The sequence below is a fragment of the Dreissena polymorpha genome, chromosome 4 (genome assembly GCF_020536995.1).
Source record: "Dreissena polymorpha isolate Duluth1 chromosome 4, UMN_Dpol_1.0, whole genome shotgun sequence".
Taxonomy (NCBI): domain Eukaryota; kingdom Metazoa; phylum Mollusca; class Bivalvia; order Myida; family Dreissenidae; genus Dreissena; species Dreissena polymorpha.
In genome coordinates this window covers 114,068,277-114,080,360 of record NC_068358.1, presented here as the reverse complement: position 1 = coordinate 114,080,360, position 12,084 = coordinate 114,068,277, and the positions used below count along the sequence as shown (strand labels likewise).

Below are 12,084 nucleotides of genomic sequence, written 5' to 3'. Positions count from 1 at the left end.
TCATGACTGACAGATGACCCCTATTGATTTATAGGTCACTAGGTCAAAGGTCAAGGTCACAGTGACAAAAAACGTATTCACATAATGTTTGAACTGTAACGATTTGCAATTGGTCCTCATTATATCATTCAAGGGAAACCTTTGACAAAACTTAGTTTAACATGCAGCGGAAGCGACTTTTACAGTATGCTGACTCAATAATAGACCATAATTTGAATGATCTATTATATTTTAATAAAGACAATTTATGATGTCAGATAAATATGTGTAGAACCCTCGGTGGTGTCGTGGATGTTGTGTCCGCCTAGCGATAGGGGGTTCGTGGATTCGATCCCTACTTGGGTAGCGTTCTCATTATTTACTCCATAGATACCAATTAATGGTTCCTCCAAGGAAACGGACACAGATGTGTCTCCATCAGCTTAAGGCTTTAGATGCAATCGGGCTTAGATGGATAGGTTTCAACTAAATATACGTAGTTTAATAAGGTTGGAAAGGCAGGACAACCCAGTCGTTTTTCATGTTTTAGACGTCTGAATTACATCTTGAGCAAGAACGTTTACGTCTGTACCTTTTCAATTAAGAGATTAAGAGATTTTGTGCGTGGATTGCACCGCTCAACTCAAATAACAATGAGGAACAAACCTTAGTGAGAATGCTACGTGACGTTTCCACTATTAAAACATCAAAACACTGTTAAGGCGTAAAAAGTTGTTTTGTTTCCACTAACATCGCCACAACAATTGGGTAGGACGGACGCCGTAAATGTTATTTGTTTTCATTTAACATTTTACAAGTTATTTTCCACTTAAAAAGGTAATTTCACTGACAAAAGTCTCAGACATTTGTAATTCTGTTGTTCTGGTTTCTTCTTACCATTGAGTAATTATACCGTAATTTAATTGAACATGTGTAGTTGTCTTTTATTGCCTTTTAATCTAAGTTAGAATCCTATGAGTTTATTTACACGTATGTTTGAATATCGCTGGGACAAGTGTGAGGTTAAGCGCATAAAACCTGTTTAAAGCGCTAATGTTTAGCATTTACCGTTCCAAGACGGTGACCCAGCTTAGTTAAAGGTCATTTGTTTTGTGTGTTGTTTTGTGCTGTGCTTTTCTGTTTGGCAATGGGTCACTTGTCGAAAATAAAGGACCAGGCGCGGTTGATGATGGGAATGCTGTGCTGAAGTTTCGCCCTTTGTTAACTTCCAAATGTCTATACAACATTATTTCTATTTAATTCTGAGATGGTAAAATAATAATTTTGATAAAATAACTTAGTTTTTTTAATCAAACACAGTGATTGTGTTTGCTGTATACTTGATTTTAAATGGCAAACATGCAAGGGTCGGCCAAAACAAAACACGGTCGGTCCATTAATTGGACACATACAACTTTTTTAGGCCTAAATGTCGAAAGATATCTGATTCATTCAGACACCAATATGAGCTTTCGTTGGTCAAATCATAAATTAAATTTCGAATTCGGAAGACATCAACAACGTTTAAGGAATGAGCGTTTATGTAATAATTGTCAAAATACTGATAATGTATCATTACTTTAATGTGAAAATTATTTAACTTTATAGCTGGTGTTTGGGTGGATCTGATACATATGAAGTTCATCAACTTATAAAAACTATAAATAGCAAAAATATTATGTTTGCCATCCAATTCAAGGATTCATAAATAACACTATGGTTTTGACTGTTTTGAATACAATACTCTTATATAATATATGTGTGTACATGTGTAAATACTATATAATATTTGATGACACAATTCTTACTGATGACCGATGTGAACATGTGAATGTTATATATTTTGGACCGGAAGCCATTTAGTATAGACAAAATGCATTGGCTTGAATTGACCTGAATTGCATGTTGCATCCCACCGAAAATGCTGGAAATTTGATGGGTCATTGCTTTAAAATGTAATGAGATTTTGACGCATCATTGTCGTTTTACAGACAGCCGTTAAATATGATGCCTAAAAATGCTTCAAACTGTCACACTAGACGCATTAAGGGCGATATACAGTACATGTATAAATAAACAGAATACTAGTCTATGTTAGCGTTGAAAATAGAGAAATTGATGTTGCGAGGCTTAGAACCTTAGAGCCGTGGAAAGCGCTTTGATGCCGAGCAACATAAACTTCTCTATATTCAACACTAATCATAGTATTCTATTTATCCTATTGATTTTTAATCAATGATTATAACAAACGAACATGATATTGAACACACAAAAAATAATTTTAATAATGTTAAGTCATTCTCATAAGCGCTTTAAGTCTAGATCTACCGAATTTAACCGTGCGTAGTGATATAGAATGTATTTGTGTTGTTCTGGTACGAGAAAAAGTCTTAAATAACTCCACGCAAGAAAAATGTAAAAACGAGTAGAAAAGTTACCAAATGCATAGATTCAATTTGAGGCAACATGCCAGTTGTAACACATTTCAACTGCAAAAACAACGTTTTATTTTAATATAATATTTTAATGATTCCTTGTGGGGGGTTTTCGAAAGAAAATTATGAAAATCCAATATGGCGGTAATTGCTTGTATCAAAGTGATGTCAACATAGATCTGGACAGAGACGTTCTAAATATAAATTATCTAAATATAAATTATCAAAAAACTAAACTAGCCTGAATTGTTAACGGACGCTGTAGATTTTAATTGCGTCTAGATCAAACCTTCACATCCTGTTTGTCATCCCAAAACAAGATTATTTGTATATTTGACATAATTCTATTGAGCTTTGAAACAGTTGGTACAAACGGGTTATTCTTGGGGGATAGACATTCTTTGATCAAATAACAAACACAAAGTTTATTCTTAAAAAAATACATTTACGTTTACTTATATCCAAAAGCAAACAAATCGAATACTGAACCCATTTATATTTAACTTAAACATTCATCGGTAACGCCAGCCCTATAAATGCACAATCCTGAATTATTAGCTTAAACGTCGACTGTGGACATGACCTCTAAGCGAGGGACCTAGGTCTTGCGTGCAACACTTGACCATACTGTGCTTTGCATTGTACCAAGTTATTTTTAAATACATCCATTAATGACAAAGATATAGACCGGACACATTTATTAATGCAAATTCCGGAGCTGTTTCTCAGTAACCTTTGTTTCTAACTGTTGGTAAACATTTATGTCAAGTATATGTTATATTTATGTTAAAGCACATTTCTTAGGGACCATTATAACATTTATTTCAAATTTAGTATGTATGTTTGCTATCACAAGAGGAATACATTTGAATGGGGCAGACAATCAGAAATTTAATTTTGTTAAAGTTATGGCCCTTTTTGGGGTGTAGTATGTATCTTAACTGTCACTGGTTGAACCCATTTTATAAGGGCAGATAACCCTAAATTACATTGTCAAATGTATCTCAATTTTAAACAAAGATTGTCGAATGTCACAGGGGAGACTCATTTTACCTGAGCCAAATACCTATAGAATACAATTTCGCGAAATCCACTTCACATGACACATTAATTACCAATAGAAAAAAAAACTTGGTTACAAACACAACTTTAATAACCTATAACTCATGAATAAGATCTAAATAAAAAATAGAGAATTAAAAAAGCCACAGAATCAATATTGAAATGAGACTAACTGAAACCGTTTTTGGATCGAACGATCATAGCATTTATTATACTGTAATGTTGTTTTTATCAGAGACCTAGATCTATGTGTCCACATATATCTATCCGTTTTGAAATAATATTTTTTATAAGGTTTTAAATGTTTGAATTAAAAATGTATAAAAGACGATTTTATCAGCAAAAGCCTTTCAAATAAATTATTCAACGGCATTCTCGCCGCGATTTGGAAATTCTTAAAGCGCTATTACTTCAACGATCGCAGCATTATAAATTCTTATTTTAGGTAAATAAAATCGAGATTTTGTAAAAGCATAATTACTCATGTTTCTATGAAACTTTATTTTATAAAAATCGGATCATTATTGACCAAGTTACAGCCGCCTTTCTATAGCGCCGTAACATTTTCGCATAACTTTGCTCGATAATCGTAGCCGTTGCTACTGGACACGTCGCTATCTTATCGCAATCGTGATGCATCGGCTATCTTCGGACTCCCTCCGATTGATTTATGGAATAAATCGTCTGCTGATCCTAAGTGTTCTTATCAGTTTCTCGACCACGTGACCCCGCCGCGAGATAGCCCGATAAGGCGCGAAGTTTCCAATCTGTGTATTCTATAGGTCTTTGCCTGAGCAGGTTAACTAAACACTAATGTCTTTCACTACACTTTAAAAAACTTTTATTTCAGCGTTGGATATCGATTCAATTTGCTTGAATGTTAGATCATTGTTATTTGTTATTCAGCATGTGTGTTTTACATTCAAATAATAATTAAACAAAAAGTTACAGTTAAATTAATAATGATTAGAAACCGAATCATCTGGGATTAAAATGTCTCATTTGAATGACAAATTTTATGTTAATTACACACTTGATAATGTATTTAGGCTCTTTTAATTCCACAGGCGGAGGGATATTGTTTTGACGTTGTCTGTTCATCACACATTACTGTCCAGAGCTTTTTCGCAGTAACTATTTCATGGAATTTCATGAAACAATATAATAAATGTCATCATGGCGGTTCACATATTGACCTGGTAACTACATATTTATGGTCCCCTAGATTGATAAAAAAATAATGAATGTGCAATTTGTGTTTCCTCTCAATAGGTGTTTCTCAGTTACATTTACATAGAAATGTATTGAAACTTAAATCAAATGTGTTCTATTACATATATTATGTTCGGATAGCCTTACTATCTCCAGAGAAATGTTCCATTAAATGAGATTTTGTCCGCCCGGACCTGTTTCTCAATAACTATTGCATGGTAATTCAGTAACTATTGCATGTAAGTTCATCAACTTAAAAGTAATATGTATTATTATACTGCTGTTGTGCACGACCAAATTATAAGATTATTCTATAGCAAAGTTAAAAAACGCAACAACCTCCTAAGTAATCGGCAAATGGTTGTAACCAGGGACTAATACAAACAATTTGAATCAGTCCCTGTTATAACATGCGTTATACATAAGGTAATACATTCCAACTGTTTAATGCAAATAGTCGAATATTTGATTGAATGGATTTGCGAATATTCGAATACCGATATAGGTAGTCAATGCCATCCCTAGAATATTCGTCTCTCTCTATAGCAGTATTTTAAAACTGCGCTTTAAAGCGAGTTAAATGTCTGCATTTTATATGTGTGTTTTTAACTGTCATTCATGTGCGCTTTTATGTGGGTTAAATATGCTTTAAAGTGAGTTAAATTTGCGTTTTTTCATAATAAGTGACTTATAACAAACACATATTTAACTCGATTTAAAGCGCAATTTTGACCCACATAACAGCACATGTGGGTAAAATGTGTGCTTAACTTGGGTTAAAACTGCGATTTTAAGCGAGTTAGATGTTCGCTTTTTCTTATTAAAAACGCACATTTAACTCTTTTTTAAAGCATAGCTTTAACCCACATAAAAGCACACATTTAACGCACACAAATGGAAGTCAAAAAAACACTTATAAAAGCACACATATGCGTTAAATGTGCATCTTTTGCCTTAACAAAATAATTCTAATTCTATGATTTCATACGACAAAATGTAGATACGCAATAAAAATATATTTTTATATTTTAAATAATTACAAGATAATACAATTTTATTCTTTTATGTACAACATTATAACATTTGTCAACATACATTGCCAATTGAACATCAATGATGACAAGTCTGTGAAATAAAAATTGACAAAATAAGATTTCAAAGAAACTAAATCTTATACCATGCTTATAATTACATGTTAAATATATACACATCAAATGTTTCATACAAACAAAAAAGATGCATTGAAGCTTTCACTCGTCAACTCCTTCCATTCGGTCTTTGAGTCGACGGAGTGCGGCTCTCATTTTACTTCTATCTCCGCCATAGGCCTGTTGAATTTCTTCGCAACTAACTCTGTAAATAAGTATTGAATGATTAATGCTTAATTGTTTACTTTGGAATTACTTCAAAATATAGGTTTGATACTCTGCCTTGAAAAATGCGTAATTATTTGTTTAAAGTTATGTTTGTGATAACATAATCAGCAAACTATAAGCTAAGCACATTAATCACATCTTGATAACCATTATCTAACCAACTATGACCTGACTCTCGGCCTTTGGGAGCCCAGGACGAGGTGTCCCATGGCGGCAGGTAGCAGCTCCCTTCATGGAGCAATCTAATAGCTGTATTGGGGTAAACACCGCCTTCATGGAGCAATCTACTAGCTTTGTTGGGGTAAACACCGCCTTCATGGAGCAATCTTCTAGCTGTGTTGGGGGTAAATACCGCCTTCATGGAGCAATCTACTAGCTGTGTTGGGGGTAAACACCGCCTTCATGGATCAATCTACTAGCTGTGTTGGAGGGTAAACACCGCCTTCATGGATCAATCTACTAGCTGTGTTGGGGGTTAATACCGCCTTCATGGAGCAATCTACTAGCTGTGTTGGGGGTAAACACCGCCTTCATAGAGCAATCTAATAGCTGTGTTGGGGTAAACACCGCCTTCATGAAGCAATCTACTAGCTGTGTTGGGGTAAACACCGCCTTCATGGAACAATCTAATAGCTTTGTTGGGGTAAACACCGCCTTCATGGAGCAATCTACTAGCTGTGTTGGGGGTAAATACCGCCTTCATGGAGCAATCTACTAGCTGTGTTGGGGTAAACACCGCCTTCATGGAGCAATCTGCTAGCTGTGTTGGGGGTAAACACCGCCTTCATGGAGCAATCTATTAGCTGTGCTGGGGGTAAACACCGCCTTCATGGAGCAATCTACTAGCTGTGTTGGGGTAAACACCGCCTTCATGGAGCAATATACTAGCTGTGTTGGGGTAAACACCGCCTTCATGGAGCAATCTACTAGCTGTGTTGGGGTAAGCACCGCCTTCATGGAGCAATCTACTAGCTGTGTTGGGGAAAACACCGCCTTCATGGAGCAATCTACTAGCTGTGTTGGGGGTAAACACCGCCTTCATGGAGCAAACTACTAACTGTGTTGGGGTAAACACCGCCTTCATGGAGCAATCTACTAGCTGTGTTGGGGTAAACACCGCCTTCATGGAGCAATCTACTAGCTGAGTTGGGGGTAAATACCGCCTTCATGGAGCAATCTACTAGCTGTGTTGGGGTAAATATCGCCTTCATTGAGCAATCTACTAGCTGTGTTGGGGGTAAATACCGCCTTCATGGAACAATCTAGTAGCTGTGTTAGGGGTAAATACCGCCTTCATGGAGCAATCTACTAGCTGTGTTGGGGGTAAATACCGCCTTCATGGAGCAATCTGCTAGCTGTGTTGGGGGTAAACACCGCCTTCATGGAGCAATCTACTAGCTGTGTTGGGGGTAAATACCGCCTTCATGGAGCAATCTACTAGCTGTGTTCGGGGTAAACACCGCCTTCATGGAGCAATCTACTAGCTGTGTTGGGGGTAAATACCGCCTTCATGGAGCAATCTACTAGCTGTGTTGGGGGTAAACACCGCCTTCATGGAGCAATCTACTAGCTGTGTTGGGGGTAAACACCGCCTTCATGGAGCAATCTACTAGCTGTGTTGGAGGGTAAACACCGCCTTCATGGAGCAATCTACTAGCTGTGTTGGGGGTAAACACCGCCTTCATGGAGAAATCTACTAGCTGTGTTGGGGGTAAACACCGCCTTCATGAAGCAATCTACTAGCTGTGTTGGGGGTAAACACCGCCTTCATGGAGCAATCTACTAGCTGTGTTGGGGGTAAACACCGCCTTCGTGGAGCAATCTACTAGCTGTGTTGGGGGTAAACACCGCCATCATGGAGCAATCTACTAGCTGTGTTGGGGGTAAATATCGCCTTCATGGAGCAATCTACTAGCTGTGTTGGGGTAAACACCGCCTTCATGGAGCAATCTACTAGCTGTGTTGGGGGTAAACGCCGTCCTTCATGGAGCAATCTACTAGCTGTGTTGGGGTAAACACCGCCCTCATGGCTCTCATTACAGCTTTGGCCTTCCTGTTTTCGTTCTGTATGGCTGCCTTGATTGCATCCTGAAATCCATAATATAAGCCATGATAAAAATGCTATACATTATGTTCTGTATTAAACTGTGTTGTTCATGTCAAAGTACATGCCCATTTATAATAAACAAAATGAGTATTTTCCTTAAATAAAATGAGAAAGTTATTTTTTTCACAAAATACGCTCGTCTGAGGGACATTGATCAAATTTGATGCTACTATTTGAGGAAGGCAGTTGACACAGTCCCTGGATGCCAACCACCTAGTGAATGTCTTCCCATAATACTGGTATGTCTTGTTTTTAAAGCGAGCATATGATAAAAAGTAAGTTTGAATTATAATTGGTTTCTGAAATATGAAATATGTTTTAATTTATAATTTATTTCTGTTTATTGTAAGATATTCACAAACGCTGACAGGCCCACTGCTATTGGTGGTATTGGGGGATGACTGTGCCAGGGTCCTGAGGAGCGGATTAACACTGGTCGCTGGCTCTTATTTTCACGTCTTCCAAGGTTCTCTAGCTGCAAGCACATTACATAAATAAATACTTTTGGATATTTACATACACAAACATTTGCTTTATTACTAAATCTAGCTGGATAAGACATTTAATTGTGCATGCCAGTTGTGCAGGTTTTCCTTACAAAGAGTCCGTGTTCACAAAAATAAACGATCACAGAACTGTCTATGTGATATCTGACGAACATAGATTACGTTTATGTAAAAATGTTATTAATTGCATCAACGTGTAAATAAACTGATTAACATTTATTTTCCGTTTTGACAAATAAGAAGCCATTGTATTACTTTTGTTTCCATGAAACAAGGAAACAAAAATATGCTTAATATCATGTACAAACAACATACTTCGATGTTTATACAATTTAATGTTAATTTTATCTAAATATATAGATAAATAACATTAAATTGTATACAAATCCAATTGAAGTGAGCGTACAATTTATAAATATAATTTTAATGTATGAACACGCAGTAAAATCTACCTCGCAAATATTGTTAAAATTATCGAACAAATCAATTTCTTACTGTACCTCAAGTTATTTACGCATAAATCTACATGTGCGTACAACAATTATGTTTATTATAAAGTATAATTTATAAATAGTTATAGAAAACAGAGAAAAAACTTCATTCTTTTTCAAAATCAATTTACTCAACGTTTCGGTCAAAGACCTTCATCAGGAGTAAAACATTTGTAATAAAGTAAAGGAAATGACGTCACAATCACAATACATCAGTGCCAACAACGTCAAAGTGTTAATACTATTTGGCGTTAAAATTAACATATAACCAAAATAATATATAACATCATTTTAAAAAGAATATAGTTGATATATGTATATGGTATCTAAGTGTTGTGACGTATCCAGTACGGTACGGGCGGGTATGGTAAGTACGGGTTTTACCCTCACTCTTGCGGAAGTGGGGTATACAAATTGCTTTTCACGGTCTCTTACGATCCAGCACTAGACGAAGCAAGACGTGTCCTCAGGAATAGGTATATCCCAAGCCCTGGCCTGTTTCTACAGTGTAATAGTTATAATACCACTAGGTTTACTTTATTGGCGACGAGGTACAATTGGAAGTTACTGTGTACAGTCGGTTTTAATAATTATTTTTCACTTTTTTCCAGAACATCCGGTTAGGTACGTTTTGAAAAGTGGATGGAAAAATTGTGGGTTTGAAAATAATTAGTTGATTGTACAGCAGTTTCAAGGTGGGGGTTAATGTTTAACACTGTAGTAAGGAGTATCGGTGTTATTAATTAATTAATTACACGGATTTAAGTAGCCAGGGAGTCTGTCAACAGTATTAAAGGGACAGTGTTGGGAAAATAAGTAAAGCCAAGATATTTAAATATTTGGTCTATTTGTTTAAGCTGTGTCTTTTAGTCACGCTGAAACCATTTAACTGTCAAGCGGTGTCTTATAGTCACGCTTGGTCAGTGTATTTGTGAGGTCTTAGTCTGTCTAGCAAACCGTTTAATTGTCAAGCTGTGTCTTATAGTCACGCTTGGTCAGTGTATTTGTGAGGTCTAGCAAACCGTTTAATTGTCAAGCTGTGTTTTATAGTCACGCTTGGTCAGTGTATTTGTGAGGTCTAGCAAACCATTTAATTGTCAAGCTGTGTCTTATAGTCACGCTTGGTCAGAGTATTGGTGACTGATAGTGCAAAGGTAAAAACATTAGTGTCCGTAAAGGTGACCGGTGGCTGTGATATCCTAATATCCTTTTACGTATCCTTTCTTAAAAAACATTGTTTGGGTAATATAATTTTTTATTGCAATTAAAGTAATTTACACTCTATTGAATATTTTGGTTTGGTAGTTCAATAAATAAAACAGTAGTAACATTGTTTTTGTGTGTTGGTTACATTCAATTGGCCCTGCACTTGTTTCTTCAATAAAAATGTCTATCAACGTGAATACGGCATCGGTGCTAGAATTAATGCCAATTCCGGGAGTCGGTGAGAAAATTGCTACCCTTATTGTGGAATTGCGCTCCTCGTATGGGTACGTCACCAAAGAAGTGCTGCATTTAGCCTTGCGAGGCAAGATGACGTCAGAAGTGTTAGCCATGTTGGACTTTTCTGAGCCAAAGCCTGCATCTCGAAATTTGATGGATTTTGAAGGCTGGTCTATGCATGAAGATCTGAATGCAATGGCTGCAGCACTCCCTTCATGTCCGGTGCGCTTGAACCCCATACCTGTGTCTACGAGTACAAGACTATCGGTAGCATACACACAGTCGTCATGGATAACCACGACTGCCCCAATAATGTCCTAGTGGGCGAACCCGCCATACAGTAAGGTATCATGGCCTGGTTTGTTGACACAGACTAAACCAATGGTTCGTCATTACAGTCCTGTGAAGTTTGAAGATGACCAGGGTCAACGTTCGTGTACGGGTAGTTCAAGAACCAGCTCATGTTCTCCGGTTCGGACAAGTATACAGGTTTCAAAGACACGGAAATCAATTTGTAAGGAGGAGTCATCGGACCATGAATATGGGAAATTAGGGAAGTCTAGCTCTCGCAGTGCTGAAAAGTACCCAACACCAAGTTCTAGAAAACATCGGGACAGTGAACAAAGTGATGCGGGTGGACCACGGAAGCGGACAACCGGAAGTGAAAGTAAAAATACTGCAGGTGGTAGGTCTTATAGATCACCATCTCCAAGTAGATCACATTCATCAAGGGACAGCAGAGAGTCTAAAAGCCACCGGAAGGGGACAACCGGAAGTGCAAGTAAAACTACTGCAGGGGGTAGGTTGTATCGATCACCATCCCACAGTAGGTCAAGGTCACCAGAAGACAGAAAAGGTTCTTCAAGCAACCGGAAGCGGACAACCGGAAGTGCACGCAGAAGTACTGCAGGTGGTTGGTCTTCTAGATCACCATCTTTCAGTAGGTCAAGGTCACAGGAAGAGAGAAGAGAATTTTCACGTAACCGGAAACGGACAACCGGAAGTATGAAAAGAACAACTGCAGGTGGTAGGTCTTTTAGATCACCATCATCCAGTGGATCACAGTCACCAGAAGATAAAAGGTCTTCACGTAGTATTCGGAAGTCTAAGACTTATAGCGACAAAGAGCACCGGAAGTCACCAAAAAGAGATGGAAGCAAAGATAATGGAAGGACTTATAGTTCTCCATTATTATCATCTAAAAACCGGTCGACAGTTACACCCAGGACAAACAGACGACAATCAAGAAGTAAAAAAGTAAAAGGGCATAGATCGTCGTCCAGTTCTGATTCAGATGGAAGTGTAATACCACATAGATGTCCCTCAGTACACATGAAAAGTAAAAAGAACACAAGAAGGGCACATTCACGTCGGTCATCAAGCTCAGACTCCGAATCAAGGTCAAGGTCACATAAAGAAAGAGGTTATTCTCACAAACGTAGCTCTCGAAGACAGGGTGATCCTCGAAAACAT

General features: G+C 37.3%; 1 protein-coding gene across 3 annotated transcripts in view; it reads left to right on the top strand.

The window, feature by feature from the left end:
• Positions 1 to 9,551: 9,551 nt before the first annotated feature.
• LOC127879508 (uncharacterized) overlaps positions 9,552 to 12,084 on the top strand; it is a 155,631-nt gene continuing 153,098 nt past the window's right edge. For all 3 annotated transcript variants that reach the window (XR_008049127.1, XR_008049128.1, XM_052426378.1), the window contains exon 1: positions 9,552 to 9,644. The gene's annotated coding sequence lies outside the window, so the exon portion shown is untranslated. The remainder of the gene's footprint in view (positions 9,645 to 12,084) is intronic.